At 40.1% G+C, this 15,966-nt stretch overlaps 1 protein-coding gene and 1 pseudogene across 1 annotated transcript in view; one reads left to right on the top strand and one right to left on the bottom strand.

Annotated features, from left to right (window-relative positions):
* LOC102850783 (protein FAM19A1-like) overlaps window positions 1-15,966 on the top strand; it is a 1,008,886-nt gene that overhangs the window by 667,051 nt on the left and 325,869 nt on the right. The window lies entirely within an intron of this gene.
* LOC102856110 overlaps window positions 12,781-15,966 on the bottom strand; it is a 15,273-nt pseudogene continuing 12,087 nt past the window's right edge.

Genomic DNA, 15,966 nt, shown 5'->3' with positions numbered 1-15,966 from the left:
AGTCGTGGTTCTCACATTCCATGTCCCAATCACCAGTGACTGCTTACAACTGTTCCTCTTCCTTTGTATTTCCATGCTTGAAAACTCAACCTCCTTTGCCATCTCTGTTATCTAAATGTTGTACATAGGGTTTTCAGAGGCCTGCTATTTCAGAAGTGGATGGCCAATCCTTCTTCCTAGTCTGTCTTAATATTTACATATAAGCTGTGGCAGCATAACGCAAAGGGAGGTACACTGCTAACGTAAAGAGTGTTCCTTGTTGAAAGTTTGAATATATGGGTAGATCTATGGCATGTTGATGCTGTTGTTAGGTGCCATCAAGTTGAGTATGACTCATAGCAACCCTGTGAAGAAAAGACCTGAACGCTGTCCTACCCTAAACCATCCTCACACTTCCTGACATACAAGAGCCCATTGTAGTGGTCACCGTGTCCACCTAGTTGAGGGTCTTGCTTTCCTTTGCTGATCCTCCACCCTTCCCTGCATCATGTCCTTCTCCAAGCAATAGCCTCTTCTAGAAATATGTACAAAGTATGTGAGGAACACTCAGGCTGCACCCCCTTCAAATCATATCTGTTCGTTCTCTTGGTTGTCCATGGGATGTCCAGTGCTCTTCTCCAACATCACAGCTCAAAGGCATTGGTTTTTCTTTTCTGTCATCCTTTTTCATTGCTCAGCTCTCAGATGCATAGCAAGTAATAGGAAAGACCATGGCTTGAATCAGACACACCTTAGTCCTCAAACTAACATTACTATTTTTCAATAACTTGGAAAGGTCTCTAAGTGCAGATTTTCCCAGTGCAATGTATCACCATATTTCCTGACTGCTCATACCAATGGTGACCCAAACAAGATGAAGCTGCTGACAGTTTCAGTCTCCTCTCCATCCATCATGATGCTACCTATCAGTCCAGTGGTAAGAATCTTTGTTTTCTTGATATTGAAATGTAATCCATACTGAAGGGTGCATTCCTTGATCTTTTTCAACAAGTACTTCAAGTCTTAGTTGCTTTCAGCAAGCAAGGTTGTGTCATCTGCATAATACAGGTTATTGATGAGTCTCCCTCCAATGCTGATACCACACTTTTCTTCACAGAGTCCAGATTCTGAAACCATTTTCTCAGCATACAGATGGCATAGTTATGGAGAGAGACTACAACCATGACACACTTCCTTCTCAATTTTAAACCATGCAATTGTTCCCTGTTCTGTTATCACAACAGCTTCCTGGTTCAGGCATAGGTTTTACACGAGCACAATTATGTGCTCTGGTCTTCCTATTCTTCTCGATGTCAGCCATAACTTGTTGTGATCCACACTTCAGCTACGATCCATCTGACATCACCAATGATATCACTGGTGCCATGGCCTCTTCTAAATCCTACTTGAACTTCTAGCAGTTCTCTATGTACTGTTCTAGCCATTTTTTAATGGCCATCAGCAGTACTTTATTTGCATGTGATATTAATGATATTATTTGATAGTTTCCACATTCAATTGGATCACCCTTCTTGGGAATAGGAACAAATTCGGATCTCTTCCAACCCATTGGCCAGAGAGCTGTCCTCCAAATTTCCTGGCACGGACTGGTGAGCACATCCAGGGCTCTATCTGTTAATTGAAACAAGTCAGTTGGTATCCCATCGATTCCTAGAGCCCTACCTTTTGACAATGGCTTCAATGCAGCTTCTATTTCCTCCTTCATTACCACTGGCTCCTGTTCATATGGTGCTTCCTGAATTTTTTTGGCATCAATCAATTCTTGCTGGTACAGTGATTTTGTGTATTTACTCCACCTCTTTCGAAGCTTTCTGGGTCATTAAATATATTGCCTATAGCTTCTTTCAATATTGCAACAGAGGCTTAAATTTGTTTTCCATTTCTTTCTGCTTAATAAACGCCAAGAAATCCATGGCATAAAGATGGAAAATCTCTTCCCATGCAATTGAGAATCTTAGAAACTCTTTGGAGGATGGGCTGTGAGTTGGTTTTCATTCAATGGTCAAGAGTTGCTATTTGAATTTGGGATATATACATATACATACATACATACATATGAAAAAATATAAATATACACATACATATATCTGCATATCTATATTTATATATGTATGTGTTCCATTTCCTAAATAATGTGCCTTTGGAAACTAAAAACTTTGAGAAATGATAGTTATTGAAAGGCTTCAGGCCTTTGGTTCATAGGGTCGCTATAAGTTGTTCTCAACTTGGTGGCAATCAACAACAACACCATCACCATATGTCATTACGTACTATTGCATTCGAACTAAATCATAACTGACTCTCCAGTGGGTTTTCTATAAATTTCAAAGTATGAGACTGGCCATCCTTCAAACTACCTGCCTTTCCATTGGCAGTGTAACTCTTTACCCATTAAGCCAACAGGTACACACAAATGTATAACACACAGGGATTATATATACTAGAAGTCCTGTGGTATAGCAGATAACATGTAAGACTCTTAAACAAAAATTTGGGAGTTCAAATCCACCAGATACTTCTGGGATCAATATGAGCTGTCTTCTCCTGTAAAGATTTGCAGGCTTGAAAACTTAGCCAGGTTGCCAGGAGTTGGAATTGTTGTGATACGTATGTATAGGACTTCCCAAATAACTCCAGCACACAGCTGTGGATAAAGCTTCCATTTTCAATGATTACCAAAGCTTCTTGGGACCAATGTCCAGGTTTACTTTAGTCCAAAATATTTTCAAAACCTCTAGAAACACTACTGAATAAGTATTTTAGAATTAGTAACATAATTGTTCAATGCTTTTCATTGGCTCTGGTTTATACTTTTTTCTTGGTTGCTGCTTGATCTTTGCTCTCTTTGAGTATCAAATATCCTCTGTTTAATTTAGAGCTATAAAACTAAAGTGGGTATGGGTCTTTGAGGATCCAGTCACAAACTCCATTAGCTGTACCACCTTTGTGAGCTGAGACATGGCTTGCTGGAGTAGATTTGAAGCACCTCAAGAGTTAAGCCAACGAATATAGTAGAGTTCTACTCTATTTCAACAGTTTACTCTGTGATCTTGGAGAAGGCAGATAACCTTCCTGAATCTCACATTTATTATCAGTTAAGGAGATAACAGGCCTATCTTACAGCCCGTCTGTCCCCAGGGTTAACTTAGTAGTGCATGAATCTAGGTTCTTAAGAGGAACAGGAAAACAACTGCACCCCACTTAGTTTCCCATAGACCTTTCCTCTTTTATTTTGAAAACTTTTACCGTAATAATAAACAGTATATTGGTTCCTAGGAAAGATTCTCGTAAAATAGAAAAAGAAAGTTAATTTTTAGCTATCCTTTTTTAAAAGATTATACTCAGTAAACATCATTTATATTACCTAAATACTTCTGTCAGCCATAATAATATTTATTAATATTATCATGAGCTTATTCTTCTCCAAATAACTTCATAACATTAAGAGAATTTACATGATAATGTATAGATAGAATACATTCTCAAGAAAACAATATGAAACTATATAAAACTATATGAGAGAAATCAAAGTAAAAGCAAACAGATTTTCTTCTAAATCTACCACCTCCTTCATCTTAACAAGGACCGTAATTATGGACTGTATATTTTTCTCAAAGCTAAAAAATGTTCGAGTTTGGTTTGAACTTCAGTTACAAACAGGTTTCGTCTGTTTTTGTATTGTTATGTGCCGTCGAATCATTTGCGACTCATAGTGGCCCTATGTATAGCAGCCCTAAATTCTGCTCTGTCCTGTGCCAATTGCACTGTCTCTGACACACACATCCTGATTACCCCAGTCACTGAATCAATCCACCTCATAGAGGGCTTTCCCCTCCTGCGCCGTCCCTCCACCCTCCCAAGCATGATGTCCCTCTCCAAGGACCGGTCCCTTCTTACAACATGTCCAAAGTATGTTAGATGGAGCCTAAGAATCCTTGTAGATGAATCTGTTTGTTTTCCTAGCAGCCCATGGTACACTCAATACTCTTTTCCAGCACCTCAGCTCAAAGGCATCAATTCTCCATCTATCCTCCACAATAAGAGATATATCTTTCACTTTTACTATAAAATGCTGGTCTGTCTGATACTTCTTTAAATATGAACATTCAGATTAAGACAGACTAGGAAGAAGGATTGGCCATCCACTTCTGAAATAGCAGGCCTCCAAAAACCCTATGTACAATATACTAATACAGTGTGTTATATGTTAAGCTGCTAATTGAAAAGTCAGTGTTCTAATCTACCAGCTGCTCTGTGAATGATAGATAAAGCAGCCAGCTCCCACTAAAATGTACAGCCTCAAATTTTTGAAGAATTGCCTTCAGTTGGAATTGGATCCGTGGCAATGGACTTGATTGTTGGGCCTTTGGTCGTTGATTTGTTGGTTCTGAGGGGTGTTGTGGTTTGGTAGGTAATCAACAGTGGCAAATTAAATTGTCCAGAGGACCATCTATAAACCCTGGTTTGAAATCCTGCCAATGACCTAGTGGGTAAAGTGTTGTCTGCCAACACAAAGGTAGACAATTTGAATCCACCATGTGCTCTGAGGGACAAAGGTGGACAATCGCCTTTGCAGTTTACATCCTCTGAAAACCCGTTGAGTGATTAGCTATGAGTTGGCCCAAACTCAAGAGAGGGTGTGTGTGTGTATGTGTGTGTGAGAGAGAGAGAGAGAAAGAGAGAATGTTTATTAACTGTGTCACTTTCAGTGGGATATTTAACATCTCAAGTCCTATTTTATGTTGGTGAAATGGAAATAATACTTATATTGTCTACATGAAAATTGTTATAAAGACAGAATAAATTAATTTGCATGAAATCCCTGGAATAGTGCATGGCACACTAATGTAAGCAACAATAAATGTTCAGTCTCATTAGATTTGTACATGATATTAAGATAGTCCAGGTTACAAATATCTGACTTACAAACCAAAGTTATAAACTAACCCCTATAAAATTTATTAAATTACAGTTTCACAGTATGGTTTGTGATGTGAATCATAACACAATTATCATAGCTATACTATTATGTTAAAGATGTTTTAGAGCACCTGAAGTGTCCCTTTTATGTTTTATGCCCTTAGAAATGTCCCTGAATTGTCCCTTTTTATGCTCTTAGAAAGATACACCATATACTAAGACAAGCACTTGACTTTACAAACCATACTTAATGGTTCTGATTTACCTACAAATTTTACTTAAAAAAAGACTTCAGAACAAAACTCATTCATAACTTGGACAATTCTTGGACTAAGTATTTTGATAAGCCAGACTTTAGCAAACATGGATCAAATCTATCTTCTTTCTGTGTTCCTTGGAAGAACAGTTTCTGTGATATTTTGAGCTCCATCAGCAGAAAGAGCTCAAATGTCCCTCAGAGCCTAAAGTATTTACTAACTGGCCATTTACCAAAAACAAACAAATAAATAAATAAATAAAAATGCTGAACTCTATTTTAAGTAAAGAACTTGGCGGAAATAAACTCACCCAGCAATCTGAAACAGAGTGAATTGGCCTTGTGCTCTACTTTCCTAATTGATAAAGCCAAGATAACCCTATGAAGTATAGGGACATCTAAGTGATCACAAATTTTTAATGCTGTATTACGTTTAAATCTCAAACCATGAAGGACATTCTCTGTTAGTAATGTTTTATGCAGATACAATTGTCCTCTTTTTGCCTATGAAGAAAGAAAAACTCAGGAGTTGTTAAGTAAAATACTCAAGTCAATCAACAACAGAAAAGTTAAAACTAGAGCTTGAACAACTTTTGTCTGATCCTCAAAACCTATATTCATAATTATATTTACCACACTAGATTAAATAGGGAGCTCTGATGGTCTAGTGGTAAGAAACTGCATGCCAGCCCACAGGCCCAGGGTTTGAATCTTCTAGCTGTTCCACCATAGGCTCTTACTCATCTGCTATTTCATTAAATTCTTCTGTGTCTGCCAATTCCTTTTGATACAGTGACTCGGTATATTCTTTCCATCGTCTTTTAATACTTCCTGGACAATTTAATATTCTGCCTAACGCATCTTTGATTATAGCAACTCGATGTTTGAATTTGTTCTTCAGTTCCTTGAACTTAAGAAACACTGAATGAGTCCGGCCCTTTTGATTTTCTGACTCCAGCACATTTCGTTGTAATATTTTGCTTTGTCATCCCATGCTGCCTTCTGTTCAGCCCTTTAGTATCTTGAATTCTTCCTTGTTCTTGGGAAGAAGTTCAAGCTGCTTTGAAGGAAATAGCAAAAATAAGGCCCCAGGAATAGATGGTATACCAATTGACGTATTTCAGTTAACAGATGCTGCCCTGGATGTGTTCACCAAGTTGTGCCAAGAAATCTGGAGAACAACCACTTGGCCAACTGACTGGAAGAGATCTACCTGTATTTGTTCCCTTCCCAAAGAAGGGTGACCCAACAGAGTGTGAAAACTATAGAACAATATCATTGATTTCACATGAAAGCAAGATTCTACTGAAGATTATCCAAAAACGACTGGAACAGCACATCAGCAGAAAACTGCCAGAAGTCCATGCTGGGTTTAGAAGGGGTCGTGATACTAGGGATATTGTAGCCGATGTTAGATGGATCTTAGCTGAAAGCAGGGGATACCAGAAGAATGTCTATCTGTGTTTCATTGATTTTGCAAAGGCATTTAACTGTGTGGATCATAACAAACTGTGGCTGACTCTGAGAAGAATGGGAATCCCAGAATACTTGATCGTGTTAATGTGAAACCTATACTTGAACAAAGAGGCAGTCATTAGAACAGAGCAGGTAAACACTGACTGCATAGTTCAAAATTGGAAAAGGTGTACACCAGGGATTTATCCTATCTCCATACCTTTTCAAGCTGTATGAGAACAGATTATTCAAGAGGCGGGGCTCTATGAGGAGAAATGTTGGGGTCAAGATTGGTGGACGATTTATCAACAATCTGTGTTGCAGATGACACAACCCTGCTTGCTGAAACAGAGGAGGACCTGAAATGCTTATTGCAGAGGGTCAAGGACTGCTGCCTTCAGTATGGATTGAGGCTCAATGTCAAAAAGACAAAGATTCTCACCACTGGTCCAATTGGCAGCATCAGAATGGATGGGGAAGAGATTGAGATTGTTCACAGCTTTCGTCTGCTTGGCTCCACAGTCAACACTCTTGGCACCAGTAGCCAGGAAATAAAAAAAAGTATTGCGATGGGAAAGTCTGCTGTTAAGGACCTCTCCAGGGTACTGAAGAGAAATGGTGTCACTCTGGAGACTAAGGTGCATCTGATACAGGCTATGGTCTTTGCAATCACTTGTTATGCATCAGAGAGTTGGACAATGACTAGGAAGGATAGAAGGAGAATTGATGCCTTTGAGCTTTGGTGCTGGAGAAGAGTATTGAAGGTACCATGGACTTCTAGGAAAACAAACAGATTCGTCCTGGGGAGGGTTAAACAGGGCGGCTCCTTGGAGGCAAGGATTCTGAGTCTTCATCTGACATTCTTTGGGCATGTTATAAGGAGGGACAGGTCCTTGGAGAGGGAAATCATTCTTGGGAGGAGGGAGGGGTGGCACAAGAGGGGAAGACCCTCTATGAGGTGGATTGATTCAGTGACTGGGGTAAAATTGGGATGGGTGTGTCAGAGGCAGTGCAATTGTCACAGGATAGAGCAGAGTTTAGGGCTGTTGTACATAGGATCGCTATGAGATGGCACATAACAATAATAACAACAGCTGTTCCACAGGAAAAAGATAGGCAATCTCGTCCTGAGAGATATACTGCCTCTAAAAAACTCTTTAGAGGATGAGCTATCAATACTGATTGCACAGTACTTAACAACATAGCAACAATCCAGTGTTACTAATGGTGATTGTGGTATTTACTATTTTGTTTCTAAGTTCACATGTGAGTAATTTAACCCATGTTAAAAACTCATAGGGATGTTATAGACACAATCTCCTCTCAGGAGCTTAGGTGGGACTAGTCTGGTTGCCATTGCATTTTCTTATCACTAGCTTCCCTTATCATTGCATTTGCCTACCACTGTCCTCCCACCAGGAAACTGGTGGTCTAGTGGTGAAATGTTGTGCTCCAATTCTGAAGGCACCCAGTTCAAATTCACTAGCTGCTCCATGGTAAAAGATGAATAAACTCCTCCCATGCATCTGAAAAACTGTTGGAGAGTCAATTATCTATCAGTATTGACTCAATGGCACAACAACAACATTTTCCCTTAAAGCAGCCTTGGTGGCCTAGGAGATAGGGAATTGGGCTGCCAACTCATAGGCACATGGGATTGAAATACACCAGCTGCTCTAAGGGAGAAAGATAAACAGTCCTCTTATGCAATTTATACCCTTGAAAAGCCACTGGAGGATCAGTTATGAACCAGTTTGAACTCAACAACAATGAATTTGAGGTGTTTTTTTTTTAATTTGATACTTCATTAAGGGAATTCTGGTGACATGTTGTTGTTGTTGTTATTCATTGAATCGCCTGTGACTCATAGTGGCCCTATGTACATTAACTCAGAGCCCTACCCTATAACTGAGCAAATCTCATCCTCTCCAACAGATCTAATCCCATTTCTCCAGTCACTGAGTCAATCCATATCATCCTAGGTCTTCCTCTCTTGTTCTGTTCCTCCATCCTTCCAAGCATGATGTCCCTCTCCAAAGACTGGTCCTTCCTTGCCAGGTGGCCAAAGAATGTGAAACAGAGCTTCCAAATCCTTGCCTCCAGGGAGCAGCCTGATTTCACCCTGTCAAAGTCAAGCCTGTTTATTCTCCTGGCAATCCATAGTATGTACAATACTCTTTTCCAGCACCACAACTCAAAGTCATCAGTCCTTCTTCTATCATCCTTACTTTTTGTCCAACTCTCAGATCCATAGCAAGTAATTGTGAAGACTATGGCCTGGATCAGATTTAGTTTCCAGACTTACTTGTATTCTAGAGAGGTCCCTCACAGCAAACTTTCCCAGAATCTCATCTTTTGATTCACTGACTGCTGGTGCCAAGAGTGTTTATTGTGGAACCAAGAGAGCTGAAGTTGTTAGCAATCTCAATCTTTTCCCATCTATTATAAAGTTGCCAATTGGTCCAGTGGTGGGAATCCTTGTTTTCTTCATGTTGAGCTTCAATCCTTATTGAAGTCTACACTCCTTGACCTTCTACAGCAAATGCCTCATGTCCTCCTCAGTTTCAGCAAGCAACGTTGTGTCATCTGCATAATGCAGGTCATTGATGAGACTTCCTCCAATCCTGATGCTATATTTCTCCTCATAAAGTCCAGCCTCCTGAGTGATCTACTCTGCTTATAGGTTGAAAATGTATAGAGATAAGATGCATCCTTGATGTACACATTTCCTGATCCTGAACAATGCAGTGTTTCCATGCTCTGTTCTGACTACTGCTTCCTAGTTCAAGTAAAGGTTCTGTATGTGCACAATTAAGTGTTCTGGGATCCCCATTCTTCTCAAGGTTAACCACAGTTTTCTTTGCATAGTCAATGGAACACCTGGGTACTCTTCTTTTAGCCAAGATCCATCTAAAACTGTCTATTATGTTCTTAGTGCCACATCCTCTTTTAAACCCAGCATGCATATCTGGCAGTTCTCTGCTGATGTATGTTCCAGCCATTTCTGAATAATCTTCAGCAGAATCATGCTTGTGTGTGATTAGGGATATCATTTACACACTCTGTTGGGTCACATTGTTTTTTAATGGAAATAAATGCAGATCTCTTCCAGTCAGTTGGTCAGGTAGTTGTCCTCCAAATTTCTTGGCATAACCTGGTGAGCATGTCTAGGGCAGCACCTGTTTGCAGAAGTATGTCAATTGGTATTCCATCAATTCCTGGAGCTTTGTTGCCAATTCCTTCAGAGCAGCTTGAACTTCCTCCTTCATCAACATGTTATTTCCTGATATTCTTCTGTGTCAGTCATTCTTTTTGGTATAGTGCCTCTGGGTAATCCTTGCATCTTCTTTTGATACTTCCTGGGTCATTTAACATTCTGCCTTCATCATCTTTAAGTATTGCACCTTGAAGCTTGAATTTGTTCATCAGTTCCTTCAGCTTCAGAAATGCTGAGCAAGTTCATCCCTTTTGATTTTTCAACTCCAGCTTTTTGCACATTTCATTATAATACTTTATTCTGTCTTCTCAAGCTGCCCTTTGAAATCTTCTTTGCAGCTCCTTAGCTTCTTGATTTCTTCCCTTTGCTTTGTCTTCTCATCATTGTAGTGCAATATTTAGAGTCTCTTCTGACATCCATCTTAGTCTTTTCTTCCTCCTCTGCCTTTGTAATGATTTTTTGAATTCTTCATGATTGATATTCTTGATATCCTCCCAAAGCTTATCTGGTCTTCACTCATTAGTGATCAAGGCTTCAATCCTGTTCTTAAGATGCTCTTTAAATTCTGGTGGGATAGACTTGAGGTCAAACTTTTGTTATTGTTAATCTGATTTCATTTTCTTTAGCTTTAGTTTGAACTTACATTTGACTCTCTATTCCACAATTAGCAGCTGGCCTAGTTTTCACAGCTAATAGTGAGCTTCTCGAGCAATTTCTTCTACAGATGTAGTAAAATTGATTTCTATGTATACCATCAAGGTGAAATTCATGTGTATTTCATGTGCATTTGTGTTTCTTATGCAGATGTTTGCAATGAAGAAATAATTGATTGTACAGAATTCTATTATTCTGTTTCCAGCCTCATTTCTGTCACCAATCCCATGCTTTCTGACTACTGATCGTTTTTCCCCTGTTCTCAACTTTTGCATCCCAGTCACCTGCTGTTATAAAAGTATCTTGGTTACTTGTTTGATTGATTTAGAACTACAAAAATTGATAGAAGTCATCTATTTCCTCTTCTTTGGCCCTCGTTGTTGGTGCATATATTTGAATGAAAGAGGTGTTAACTGGTCTTCCTTATAAGCACATGGTTATTACCCAGTCATTCACAACATTGTATTTCAAGATGTATCTAGAAATGGGGTTTTTTTCCTTATGCCCAACCTTTTATTTATTTGAATGGTAATCCCTAGTTAAGCAAAGAGTATAGAATGTATTGAGTGAGAAAATGCAGTAACTTAATGACACTGGACACAGCTGGCTGTGCCCTGTTTCCCTCGGACTGGCTTGACTAGAACACTTTCAGTAAGTTAGTACTCAGCTGCACCCACCAACCAGTTCCAAGGATCATTGTATCCCAGATATGCCCTAACATTGACTCTAGTATCTCTTTATATAAAGCCTTCTATTACTAAAAAGAGTGACAAGACCAGAAGAACACCTTGTGAAAATACAAGTACCGTTTTCATTAAGTAACCTAGAAACTTCTCAATAAAGCTCCTCAACAAATTGTTCTAAATCTATTAAGGTATTTTAATGAACCAGCCAGGTATTTTGACTAACATAAGAAGATGTGAGTACTCTTGTCTCATTGTTATACTCTCATGAGTAAAATTTATCTAATGAACAAGTCAGACATAAAGATCACCTATGTGTCATCCAACTTAATCTCAGTAAGGCCCATTAAGAGAAATTCTCAGAAAGTTACCCTGTAAATTCACCTGGTTGAGGGTTTTCCTCCCCTTTGCCGATCCTCCACCTTTCTGAACATGATGTCACTCTCCAAGGAATACCCCTTCCTAGCAACATTCCCAAAGAATGTAAGATGAACTTTTATTATCTTTGTCTCCAAGGAGCACTCTGGTTGCACCTTCTCCAAGACATATCTGTGTGTTCTTTTGAATATCCATGGGATATTTAGTACTCTTCTCCAACATCACAGTTCAAAGACATCAATTCTTCTGTCATTTTTACTCATTGTCCGTCCAGCCCTTAGTAGCACATCAGGTGATTGGAAAGACCACAGCCTAAGCCAGACACACCTTAGTCCTCAAAATAATATTATTACTCCTCAATAATTTGGCAAAGTTCCTGACTGAAGACTTTCCCATACAGTGTCTCCTGATATCCTGAGTGCTGGTACAAAGTGTCTTGATTGTAGATCCAAATAAGATGGAGTCATTGACAGTTTCAATCCTTTCTCCATCTATCACAAAAATTTTTCTTTTCTTGATGTTGAGATGCAATGTATATAGAAGGCTATAGGCTTTAGTCTTTCATAGCAAGTGCTTTTCACTTTCAGCAAACAAGGTTGCGTTAGCTGCATAACAAAGGTTATTCATGAGTCTTCCTTCAATTCTGATGGAACATGCAGTCCAGCAACTCACAATTTGCTTAAGCATCCAGATTGAATAGGTACGGTTGTTGTTGTTGTTAAGTTCTGTTGAGTCGCAGGTGACTCATAGCTACCCTATGGAGGAGACTCCTAGATGCTTGGGTGCCTTTCATCCTTTCTCCAGGTTCATAGGGTTTCTGGAGGCGAGCTATTACGGAAGTGGATGCCACTCCTCCTTCCAAGCTTTTTTAATCGGGGAGCTCCACCCTACTTGAAGATATGGAGAAAGGATATAACCCTGACACATGTTGTTTGTTGTTGTTATGTGCCGTCGCATACTTTTTCTTAATTTTAGACAAGGTAGAGTTCCCTTGCTCTCTTTTGGTCTAGGTGTGTTTTGCATAAACACAATTAAGTGTTCTGAGGTTCTCATTCTTCTCAATGTTAGCCACAGTTTATTATGAGCCACACAGTAAAATGGCTTTGAATATTCAATATAGCACATGTAGACATTCTTTAGCCTTCTTTGCTTTCAGTCAGAATCCATTTGGCATCAGCAATAATACGCCTAGTGTCATGGCCTCTTCTAAATTCCAGTTATTCTCTGTGTGTGCACTGCCTATGTACACAACATTTTGGTGCATGTAAGGTACTCTGGAATTTTTTTATCTGAAGTGTTGTTCCGAGCTCGCTCTGGTTGTAGTAGCCACGCAGGGTTCCTAGACCCAGTCGGAAAATCTTTGGGTTCTCCTTGACTATCGACGTCTCCCGGTCCCAGTACTCCGGGTCCACCTGGTCCATTTCCTCCATCCACTGTGCCCACGGCTCCATCCTCGGGTTCGGGGCGTCGCTGTCGAAGCGCACGAACTGCGTGTCGGCCACGTAGCCGCTGGTGATGAAGTGGGACTGCGCTCCGGGCTGGGACACCGCGGTCTCGAAATACCTCATGGAGTGGGAGCCCGCCCGGGTCTAGGTCAAGACCAGCGACCCTGAGAGCAGCAAGAGGATCCAAGGGCGAAATGGTCTTTTTAACGACAAAAGTGACCCCATTTTTTCTTACCTTTCATTTCTAGTATTGAAGATCATATGATTATTTGATTCAAAGTTTCCCATGTCAACTCATTTCATCTTTCCAGTGCCCTATAATTAGGCATTCCATTTCTTCCTTGACAATACCCAATTTTCCTACATTCATACTTCTGACATTCCATGTTCCAATCAGTAGTGTCTGTTTGCAACTGTTCCTCCTCCTTTTAGATTCCCAAGTAAGAAAGTTCTGTCTCTGGTGCCGTATCTGCTAGTCTACGCTAAGTGTGCTCTATATTGTATATAGCGTGTTCTCGAGTCTAATCCTTCTCCCTAGTCTGTCTTAATTTGGATGTTCGACTTTGAAGCAGATTTGGCAGAATTTTGCCCAAAAGAGCAGATGAGAGAATTTTCTTATTATTCAGATAATGGATAGGTGTGGGTCCCAACTGCCACCCCCTTAAGTGGAAGTGTTTTGTTGTCACCTTCACCACTGCTGTGCTAGCATCCAGTTTTGTTCCCTCTCCTTGCCCCTCTAGCACCTTGCCCCTCCACCACACCTTTAACCAATTCTGGTTTGATGGTTCAGGCCTCCATCCACTACCTCCCTGTTCCCCTGTGATGTTGGTGTTCCTGCACAGCACGAGTGAGACGTCTTCCTGAGAAATGCTGTGAAACAAGGGGCACAATATAAGTAGTACTTCTTTTGTCTGTCTTTAATCTTCAGACTAATCCAAAGGCTGAGCTTCTCTGGTGGTACAAATTCACCAGCAGCAAAGTTTGGCATCAGTAAAGAAATTGTCTCCTCCCATTAAAAACAAAGCTGTGGAAGCCCAATGTAGGGTCACTATGAGTTAAAATTGACTCTGTGGCAGTGATCTTTCCTGTCAGGTGCAGAGGTGAAAGTGGTGTTGTAACATATGGGTCTACTAACCAAAGGTAAATCTATCAGTTTGAATTCACCAGGTACTCTAGGTGCTCAGTGAGAGAAGGATGCACAGTCTCCTAGAAAGATTTACAGCCCCAGAAATGAGTGGGTTTATGATTTACCTTTATAGTGTTGCCTTTCAAAGGCCAGCTGTGTGGCTGATGAGTTAGTTCTCTAGACCTACCTGTCTCTCCTACTGTCCCGTGATTGTCTGCCCCATTCCTGCCAGGTGTAGAGTCAGTTGAAACACAGTATGTCTGAAGCTCTACCTACAAAAAGCTTATTTTGAGATGGCACTTCTTTCCTTTGATTCATTTCTGAAATCTATTACATGCATGCGAATTAGAACCCAGGAAAGATTTCCCAGGAGATCAATTTGCAATATCCTTTAGTTCAGAAGGGATGATCATTGTCTAGTGTGTATGTTGGTTTGATATGGAAATACACACGCTTGCCCTACATCTGGATTGCTAGTGTGTACAGAATTTCCTTTGTAAAGTCAGAAATTAAATCCATAGACTCTGTGCTCCTTATTTGACATCTGCATAGAGACATTTTGTGAAGGAAGAAGCCCCAAAGCTCCAGAAGAGTGTGATGAAATGAGTCTCAAATCTATAGCTTCAAAACACTGTCTTTGTTGTCAGCTGAAAGCAGGGCTAAAAATTCTTGTGGCTTTAAATCCAGACATTGTACTTTCAGTGTTAATAAGGGTTTCTAACATGTCTGACACTCTCTATGTTGAAGTTGAAATGGCAGTGTATCATTCTGTTTGCAAGTGGGAAATTTTATCACTAATGTTGATATTGCTTGAGCTGTGAAGTGGTCTTTAAGATTCTTCTTATACACCAATGCATATCCTTAAAATAACTTCTTAAACTTAATATTTGTGTAGCCTTATTTCTATTTGGTGCACATAGAGTTTTCAAAGGCCTGGTATTTTGGAAGTGGATGACTAATCCTTCTTCCTAGTCTGTCTTAATTAGATTGCTCAGCTTTAGAACATTATCTGACAGACAAGCATTTTACAGAGAAGAGCAGATTAAAGATATTTTCCAGTAGCAGAAAAAACCCAATAGATTCTGTTTTGTCCCCAACTTTGCCAGATGTATTTTGAGCCACTCCTTGCCCTGCTCCACCAGCATTTACATCTACTCCCAGCTACTCCATTCAACAACAATCTCCCCTATCCAGCCCTTGATGTGATGGCCTATATGTCAATTTTTCTGGCTTCTGTGTTTCCTAATGCCTGAGGCTGCTGCCAGTTTTTTCCTCTAAGAGCAGTAACTCTTGACTTCAGGAATTCTGAACTTCTGTTCCAAGCTGCTCGTTGGAGGCAAGGATTCTGAAGCTTCATTTGACATTCTTTGGACATGTTGCAAGGAGGGACCAGTCCTTGGAGAGGGATGTCATATTTGGGAAGGTGGAGAGACAGTGCAAGAGAGAAAGACCCTCGATGATATGGATTGATTCAGTGCCTGGGGTAATGGGGGTAGGTGTGTCAGAGACAGTGAAATTGGCACAGGATAGGACAGAGTTTAGGGCTGTTGTACATAAGGTTGCTAAGAGTCACAGATGACTCGATGGCACATTACAACAACATTTTCTATTTAGAGAGCTCTGGGGACATAGGGAGTTGTGCACTAATCCATAGGCTGTAACACCCTGGTGGTTTGAATCCACCATAACTCCAAAGAAGAAAGATTGGCAATTTCTTCTTGTTAAATTTATAGTCTCAGAAATCGAATGAAAGGGTGCTCTGGTGGCCTAGTTGCAAGAAGCTGCATGCAATCCCAGAGGTACACTGTTTGAATCCACCAGATACTCAGCTG

This window comes from Elephantulus edwardii, unplaced genomic scaffold, assembly GCF_000299155.1.
Source record: "Elephantulus edwardii isolate Elephantulus edwardi_28Jun2011 unplaced genomic scaffold, EleEdw1.0 scaffold00177, whole genome shotgun sequence".
Lineage (NCBI taxonomy): Eukaryota > Metazoa > Chordata > Mammalia > Macroscelidea > Macroscelididae > Elephantulus > Elephantulus edwardii.
Note: the sequence above shows the minus strand (reverse complement) of the source record. Positions and strands in the feature narration are given on the sequence as shown.